The 9,423-nt window shown below is 39.1% G+C and overlaps 1 long non-coding RNA gene across 2 annotated transcripts in view; it reads right to left on the reverse strand.

Moving 5' to 3' along the window:
• The window catches only part of LOC111093134, a 35,407-nt gene extending 26,613 nt beyond the window's left edge, over positions 1-8,794 (reverse strand). For both annotated transcript variants that reach the window (XR_005381049.1, XR_005381048.1), the window contains exons 1-2: positions 8,463-8,794; positions 7,934-8,075 (exon numbers count right to left, since the gene is read on the reverse strand). This is a non-coding gene — a long non-coding RNA (uncharacterized LOC111093134). The remainder of the gene's footprint in view (positions 1-7,933; positions 8,076-8,462) is intronic.
• Between the last annotated feature and the right edge of the window lie 629 nt (positions 8,795-9,423).

Consider the following 9,423-nt stretch of genomic DNA (forward strand, 5'->3'; position numbering starts at 1 on the left):
TTGAACAAAGAAAATGATGTGATTAGAATTTAATTGTCTTAGACAGTATTCTACAATATGGATAGGAAAAGGAAAAGAAAGGAGTCCGGGAGACCATTAAAAAAATTAGTACAACAGCAAGGCTCAGACCTATATTATTGGAGTGAAGAAGAAAGGACAAATCCCAGAAGGGCATTTGAAGAGGCAGATTTGAAGGGACTGAAGAAATTGCTCCATTCATTTAATGATTTGCACCCCCATTGTTTTATGCCCCAGGCACTGTGGATGCTATGGTAAACAAGATGGATATGTTATTTTGCTTTCATGGACCTTGGACTTGAATAGGGCAGGAACTAGGGAACAGCAAACAGTGAAATAAAGCGCAAATTGTGATCACAGTGCTATGAAGAAAATGAACAAGCTACTATTATAGAAATAACAGAGGAAGGCCTATTTTATATAGGAAATTCCTCAATGAAGAACAGCCGTTTATTATTTGTTTGTTTATTTATAAGTTGGCTCCACGCCCAGTGTGAAGCCCAGGGTAGGCATGAACTCACAACCTTAGATCAACAGTCAGACATTTAACCAACCCAGCCATCCAGGCACCTCGAAGAACAGCTATTTAAACAAGACCTGAATGATGAGGAGTTAGCCTGTGAGAGATCAGAGGTGTACAAAAGGAAGGATGCCTAGCATCCTTGTTTCCTAAGAAAACAAAATTATCAAAGGCTCTGAGAACCTAAATGGGAAAGGGAGGGAAGATCTGGGGAGAAGTCAAAGAAGAATCCAAAGTTTTGAACTGGGTAGATGGTGGTGCTACTAATGCAACAGGCATGGAGGGAAAACCATGAAATCATTTTCAGGGGGAAGATATTTAGCAGGTACTTGGAAATTTGGAACTAGAGCTTGGGAAACAGGTCAGGCTTCAGGTAAGTATATTGTAGTCAGGGGTATGGAGGATGAAAATCAAAGACACAGCTTGGATGAAAAGCTGATTATAGTGAAAAGAGCTCAGGACTTAACATTGAAGAGCTGGATTTAAGTCTTCTCTCTCTTCTTGAGTGGTAGTGATACTTCAGGCAATTTCTCTTTTTAAGGTCACAAAGCTCTATTTGTCTATTTTGTTCTAACAATCTATTTGTCTATCTTTATGACAGTACCACATTGCCTTGATTATGATGGCTTTATAAGTCCTGAATATCAAGTAGTTTAAGTCTTTCAACACTGTTCTTTTTAAATATTGTTTTGACAAAAAAAATAAATAAATAAATAAATATTGTTTTGACTATTCTAGCTTCTTTTTTTTTATTAAGGATTTTATTTATTTATTCATGAGAGACAACAGAGAGAGGCAGAGACATTGGCAGAGGGAGAAGCACGCTCCCTGTGGGGAGCCTGATGTGGGTGGGACTCAATCTCGGGATCCCAGGATCACGCCCCAACCAGAAGGCAGACGTTCAACCACTGAGCCACCCAGATGTCTGGACTATTCTAGCTTCTTGATATTTCCACATGTATTAGTTTTCTGTTGCTGCCATAACAAATTACCACAAACTTAGTGACTTAAAACAACACAACTTTATTATCCTATAGTTCTGTGTTGAGAAATCCAGCACAGGTCTCAGCTAAAATCAAGCGTCAGGAGGGCTGTGGTCTTTCTGGAAGCTTTTGGAGAGGATGCCTTTCCTTGTCTTTTCCAGCGCCTAGAGGCTGCCTGCATCGCTAGGCTCCTAACTCTCTTTCTCAAGTCTCTCATTCTCTCTCTCTTTTTTTAAAGATTTTATTTATTTATTTGAGAGAGAGAGAGAGAGCATGAGCCTGAGTGGGGGAGGGGTAGGGGAAGGGGCAAGCAAACTCCACACTGAGCAGGGAGCCTAAAGTGGGGCTTGATCCCAGGATCCTGAGATCATGACCCGAGAAGAAATCAAGAGTTGGGTGCTTAACTTACTGGGCCACCCAGGTACTCCTCTCAGTCTTTTTTGTTTTTTTTTTCCTCTCAGTCTTTTTTGTGTGTGTGCTGATTAGTCTGGTTTAGCAATTTGACTGATTTTTTTTTTTAATTTTTATTTTTTTTAAATCAGCTTTTGGTCTCATTGATTTTTTTTCTTGTCTCTTTCATTGGTTGTACTCTGATCTTTATTACTTTCTTTCTTTGCATAATACTTCGGTTTAATTTTTTCTTTTTTTAAAAATAAGATAGAAACTGAAGTAACTGATTTGAAAACTTTCTTTTTCTGTTATGACTATTACCTCCTAAGTACTGCTTTAGTGCCATCCACAAATTTTGATATGTTGTGCTTTAGCATTCATTCAATTCAAAATATTTTCTAGTTTTCCTTTTGATTTCTTCTTTTACCCATGGGTTACTTAGAATTGTATATTGATTTCAAATATCTGGAGATTTTCCAGATGTTTTTCTGTTACTGATTTTTTTAAAAGATTTTATTTATTTATTTATTCATGAGACAGACAGAGAAAAAGAGAGGCAGAGACACAGGCAGAGGGAGAAGCAGGCTCCATGCAGGGAGCCTGATGTGGGATTCCATCCCGGGTCTCCAGGATCAGGCCCTGGGCTGAAGGCGGTGCTAAACTGCTGAGCTACCTGGGCTGCCCCCTGTTACTGATTTCTAATCTAATTTCATTGTAGTTAGAGAACATACTTTGTATGCCTTAAATCCTTATAAATTTACTGAAACTTGTTTTGTGGTCCAGCATATGGTCTATCTTGGTAAATATCTTATGTGTACTTGAATTATATTCTTGTGTCTTATAGTGACCTATGAATGTCAGTTACGTTAAGATGATTAATAGTATTTTTTAGGTCTTTTATATCTGCCATGGTCTGAATGTTTCTGCCTACCTTCAAATTCATATATGGAAATCTTCACCTTCAAAGGTAATGGTATTAGTAAGTGAGGCCTTTGGGAGGTAATTAGGTCATGAAGGTGGAAGCCTCATGAATTGGATTAGTACTCTTACAAAAGAGATCCCACAGAACTCCTTATTTCCTTCTACCAGGCTAGGACACAGAGAGAAGATGCTGGCCATAAAGCAGAAGAGGGCCCTCACTCAACCATGCTGGCTTCTGGATCTTAGACTTCTAGTTTCTAGAACCCATGAAAATTAAATCACAGTTATTTATAAGCTACACAGTCTGTAGTATTTTGTTATGGTAACCCAAACTGATAGGACAATATCCTTGCTGATTTTTTTCTACTTGTGTTATTATTATGAGAATTCTTAAAACCTCTAAAAATAGGATATTCCTATTTTTCCTTCAAGTTGTTTCAGTTTTTTCTCATTTAGGTATATAAATGTTTAGGACTTTTATGTCCTCAAGATGAATTGGCCTCTTCATAATTATGAAATGACTTTCTCTTTCCCTGGCAATATTATTTGCTCTGAAGTCTACTTTATGTGATATTATTTTAGCTGCTCCAACTTTCTTTTGACTAGTGTTAGCATGGTATATTTTTTTCCATCCTTTCATTTTAACTTATTTGTGTCTTCATATTTGAAGTATAGTTTTTTGGAGGTGAAATATAGTTGGGTCTTGCTTTATGTATCCAGTAAGAGATTTTAATTGGATTGTTTTGGTCATTTCTTTTAATGTTATTATTGATATGAGTTAAATTGATGTCTGTCCTCTTGTTACCTGTTTTCTATTTGTCTTACCTGTTCTTTGTGTTCTTTCCTCTTTTTCTAACTTATTTTGGATTGAGCATTATGCTTCCATTTTTTTCTCCTTGGTTGGATTGTCAGTTATAATTCTTTCTCTCTTTAATGGTTACTTTAGTGTTTAAGTATACTTCTTTAATTTATTATAATCTATCTTCAAATGAACTATGCCATATCACTTATAGGATGCTTACACTTAATACAGAATATATCTTTCAATAATATACTTCCATGTCTCTCCTCTCAACCTTTATGCTATTGTTGTCATACATTTTATTGACATGTAGGCTTGTAGGCCCACAATAAATGATTACTATTGTTTTAAAAAGATTCAAATTGTAAAAGCCTCAATGATCCCTCTTGTTACTATTTCCACTGTTCTTCATTCCTAGTATACATCTGTATTTCCAGAAATTTGGAGTCATTTTCTGTCTGTCTGGTGGACTCCCTTTAACATTTCTTGTAGTGCAAGTCTTCTGGTTATGGTCTTCTAGCTTCTTTGCATCTGAAAAAAAATCTTTATATTCTCTTGAATTTTGAAAGATAATTTTTGCTGGGTATAGAATTCTAGGTTTACAGCTTTTTTGTTCAGTACTTCAAAAAATGTTGCTCCACTGTCTTTTTCTTGCTCTGTTTCTGACAAGAAATCTGTCATCTCTACTCTTGTTTCTCCATATATAGCATGTCTTTTTTTTCCTGTGGCTGCTGTTAAGATTTTTATTGTTGGTTTCTAGTAATTGTATTATGAAGTATCTTCTTGTAGTTTTCTTTATTTCTGGCATTTGGATGCATCAAGCTTATCAGATCTGTGGGTTTATAATTTTCATGAAATTTTGAAAATATCAGTCATATTTCTTCAAATATCTATTCTGATCTCCTTTCCCAACCCCACCTGTATCCTCTCCTTTATGGACTCCCAGCTGCAAATATATTAGGCTGCTTAAAGTTTTCCCATAACTTACTGATTCTCTTTTCTTTTTAATTTTTTTCTCTCTAGGGTTTATTTTTGAAATTTTATATTGTATATATTCAAGTTCACTAATCCTTTCTTCTGCAACATTGTTCTTCTGTTAATCCCATCCAGTGTATTTTTCACTCTAGAAAAATTGTTTCCATCTCTAGAAGTTACATTTAGAAATTTTTAATACCTTCTTTGTCTCTACTTAATTTTTTGAGTATATTATCATTATAATAACTGTTTTAATGTTGTCTGCTAATTCTAAGATCTGTATCAGTTGTAAGTTTCAGTGATTGATTTTTCTTATTATGGGTCATATTTTTGTTTCTTTGTATGCCTTATAATATCTGATTGAAAGACAGATGTTGTGACTTTTAGCTTGTTGGGTGCTGAATATTTTTGTATTTCTACAAACATGCCTGAATTTTAATTTGAGACTCATTTAAGTAACTTAAAAAGTAAGATTCAAAAGGATCAAACTTTTTTTTTTTTTCAGCAGCACCCTAGCAGCATTTAGGCTAGGGCTAATTCCTATATAGTACTAAGGCAAGACTCTTCTAAGTACTCTATATCATCGAATTGGGAGGTTTCTAGTTGGCCTGCTGTGAATGGCCACTATTCCTGGCCCTCTGTGAGTTCCCAGTACTTTTCCTTCTAATGCTTTAAGATGGTTTGTTCTTTCCTTGACCTTGAGTACAGGCATACACTAATCAGCACTGTTGATTTCTCAAGAAAGAACTTGTGTATATCCCTGGGATTCTCTGTGTTGTTAGCTTGTCTCCATATCTGAGTTGTGAACTCTAGCTGTCTTGTTCTCCCTGGACTCACAGCTCTTGGCAGTTCCCTCTTTTACTACCATTGCCTTTAAGTTCTCTAAAGGTAATAAGCTGGGGCAAATCTTGTTCATTGCCTGATACCCAGTATCTTGAAAACTGTTGTTTTATATATTTTGTCTGGCTTATTTTTGTTGTTATTGGTTCAGGTGGGAGAATAAATATGGTCCTTGTTTTTACATCTTAGCTGGATGCAGAAGTTCCCCCAAGGCTCTAATCTTAATAGTCATTTCACATTTTTAGAAGAGGAAGAGAAACATTCCAAGAGTCTATAACCAGTAGCCTCTGGTACAACCAGTCTGTAAAATGAAGTATGACTGTTGTTTAATCTCCCTTTTTAATGCTTTTTAAACATCCAGAATATTATAAAGGTTTGCTGTGAGTAGTGATTTATAGATTGTTTGGGCCAGATTTCAGAGCTCTGGGGTCTCCTTTAAACATGCCAGTGACATTTTCAAAACACAAGGGGCCATTGATAGATTGCAAATCAGTTTTCACTCTTACTTGGTAGTCATTCTGCAAACTTGGTTCTGCTTCTACTTTTGTCATCTGGGTAAGTTTGCAATTAAAGAAAATTTACTTTCTAAAGATGTTAGTAGTATATAAGGCCCCCTAACATAGGCACTTTACTGTGATTTGAGGGTTTATTTCTTGGACACTAAAAACCTTTCTAGTTCAACTCTAAGAAGTGCTGTGTGGTTCTTGTTTATCTTATTCTTAAGAATTTATTTGAAATTGAAGGGGAAACTCTACGATCTTATTTGCATAAAAAGAAAAGACCAGTATTTTAATTAAAGCAAAGGAGAGAGAGGGCTTAAGGAAAGCTGCAAATAATTATAGACTAATGAATATACTTTTAAGCACTTATTATGGGTATGTCCCTTGTTTTGGTAATGGGGTGACAAAAGAATGGGTCAGCTACTTTTTATTTTTATGTATTTTTGTGAATCTCATAGATTTAGTTTACAAAACAAGTCTTATTAATATTAATTATTAATAGTAATTTATTTTCCTTTTTCTTTCTTTCTTCTTTTTATTAAGTAATCTCTATACCCAACATGGGACTTGAACTCTTGAACTCAAGACCCCAACCAAGATGAAGAATCACATGCTCTACTGACTAAGCAGCCAGGCATTGTTGTTTTCCCTTTTAAAAATCAGTAACATCTAACTGAAAGCTTTGGTTAACATGAAGTAATTAGTGTTATTTCAGTGTTATATAATTTCAGATAAAAACAGAATCTTGGGGCACCTGGCTGGCCCAGTTAGTGGGGCATGTGAGTCTTGATCTTGGGCTTGTGAGTTTGAGCCCCATGTTGGGTATAGAGTTTTCTTTAAAACTAAAAAGAAAAAATTTTTTAATAAAATTTTTTTGCTGTTATAGGTAATTTGAATAGCCTAATTGTAGATGAATATATAATTTCTTTTAGGCTTTTTGAGATACTGAAAAGAGCTTTTTCTTCCTTAACTGGCTGGGGCCTAGGGTTATTCAGTAAAAAGAGCTTACAGTTTAGTTTTGGAACTAAATATAAATAACAGAAAAAACAAAACAAGGTAGGACTGCTAAGTGCCACATTGAGTGGTATCCCCTAAGTGTTATATAGCATTTTATTGGATAGAGAGGTTCCTGAGCTGAGCTATTTATCATAATCTGAACAGGTAGCTAGGACTGAGAAGTATTCTGAACTGGGAAGCAGTGGATACAAAAATGTTCAGGGCAGGAATGTTGGCTGTATGTTGTGGATACTGTACAGTGGGGAAACAGTCCTCCAGACAGTATAGTTGGAGATTAGGTAGAAAAAATAGGTAAGGGTCAGATCTAACATCCTGAGTTCTTTGGTTTTTGTACTTTATACAGAAATGGCAGTGAAAATGAGAAGGTTCATTGAAGAGACTCTGCCACGGAAAAAGCTAAGGGACTGGTGACCAAATGTGAGGATTGAGAGGGAAAAGTCAGAGGTTTTGAGCTAGGACAAGAGTCTTTGCAAATAGAAAAGTCAGAAAGGAGAGCTTGAATGAAGTGATGCCAGAAATCAATGAAGTGATGCCAAAGGCTTTTTCTAAAAATTTCTAGTTTCTCTGTGTAGCTCCTGACTGAACTGCACTTTCTCTATGGTCCTTTGCCCTTAATTGTTGAGCCTGGCAGGATGAAATCTAGTTTGTAAGGGAATTTAGAAGTCATGAGGTCACCTGGCCTAATCTCTTTTTTTTTTTAAGATTTTATTTATTTATTCATGAGAGACACAGAGAGAGAGAGAGAGAGAGAGAGAGAGGCAGAGACATAGGCAGAGGCAGAAGCAGGCTCCACGCAGGGAGCCCGACGCGGGACCCAATCCTGGGACCTGATTCTGGGACCCCAGGATCACGCCCTGGGCAGAAGGCAGGCGCCAAACCAATGAGCCACCCAGGGATCCCCCTGGCCTAACCTCTTTATTTCACAATAAGCAGATGGGAGTGCGGGGCTTCAAATATTGTGACTTACCTTAGGACCACAGGGCAAGGCTGGCCTCTTGGCGGTTTTCTGAAATTCTTCCAGCAAATATTGCTTATTGGCAAAGTGAGCCTTATGTTTCCCCAACATAATTCAATTAGTGTTTGACTTGATTCCTCAAATAGTTTTTCACCTTCAAAAATCAAATAAATTAATAGTTAAAATAATTCCTTCTGAGTAGTCTGATTTTTTCCTTTATCCATAAATGTAGTCGCACGCTTTGTAGTACACCATGGGCATCAATGCTGAGCTCAGCCTGGATGTAATGGGTCTGCTCTCTTGCAAAGTGCCTGAGCTATTTGACAGGAGAAGGAATGATTACCATTTAAGTCTGGAGTAATTCCTACTGAGAGTCCTTTACAGAATTTTTTAAATGAAGAATAAGGATATGTGGTAGAGATCAGTAAAGGATTTGCTTCCTTTCTTTGTCCCTTTAAACCCTAGTTGCTGTGACTTCTGGTGCATAGAACCCTGAAATCATGAGTCCTGCCTTGCCCGAGGAGAATGATTAGCTAATGACCTGAATAAATGAGCCTCGTTGCTTTAAGACGTCTCACCCAGTCCTACACCTCCGTTGAAACCTGGGGAAAGCGCCTTCTTTCCTCTCCCAAAGCCTCTTTTCTCATCGTACCACGTGGCTGTCTGTCTTACCACGTGGCTGTCTGTCTCCCTTTGCCAGTTCCTTCTGCCTGCGTCCCGCTCTTCCTCCCAGCGGGTCACGCACCCCCTTGCCCTCCCCGCCTTATTTACTTAGTGCCTCCGAGCTGCGCAGCCGGCGGCTTTGCTAAGGGTCCACCGCCTCCGGCGAGCCGGGGGCGGAGCTGAGAGCCTAAACCACGCCCCTAGCTTCGGGCGGGGCCAGCGGCCGAGGCGGTTCCGTTGATTGGTGTGGGCGGGGCCTGGGCCAGGGGCGGGGCCAGGGGTCGGGCCAAGGCGGGGAGGGTGGTGGGCCCCGCTGGGGGTGGGAGGCGCGGCGTGGAGACCCGTGGAGCGCGGCGCAGCTGTGGTCTTGTTTGCCGCTCGCTATGCGTCGGGCGAGGGTCCCCGAGGGTAAGTGTGGGCAGGGGTCTGGGCGCCGCGAGCGCCAGGGCAAGGGACCCCCGCGGCCGCGTTCGAGCCAGGTGGGGCTCGGCGGGACCCCGGCTGGACCACTTCCGTGCTTAGTAGGAGCGCGTGGTGCAGGTGGGCGGCCCTCTGGCGTGAACCCCCAGAGGGAGGGAGACGGGGGTCTGGCTCTAGTTTTGCAGCACTTGTTCTCGGCGTTACCTCCGGGACAGAAAACATTTGCGTTGGCTCCACACACCTCCTCCCTAAATCTCGAGAGACCTCAGGTACTGAGATTTTATGTTCTTTAAAATACATTTCTAGTTCGTGGTTCAGGACTGGAGGAGAAACTCCATAGTGAACTTGGCAGTGCAGTTTTATTTTGACTTTGTGTTATTAGGTTTGCAAGAAGAGCGCGACTGGTAATGGGACTGTTA

This window comes from Canis lupus, chromosome 29, assembly GCF_011100685.1.
Source record: "Canis lupus familiaris isolate Mischka breed German Shepherd chromosome 29, alternate assembly UU_Cfam_GSD_1.0, whole genome shotgun sequence".
In the NCBI taxonomy this organism is placed as follows: domain Eukaryota; kingdom Metazoa; phylum Chordata; class Mammalia; order Carnivora; family Canidae; genus Canis; species Canis lupus.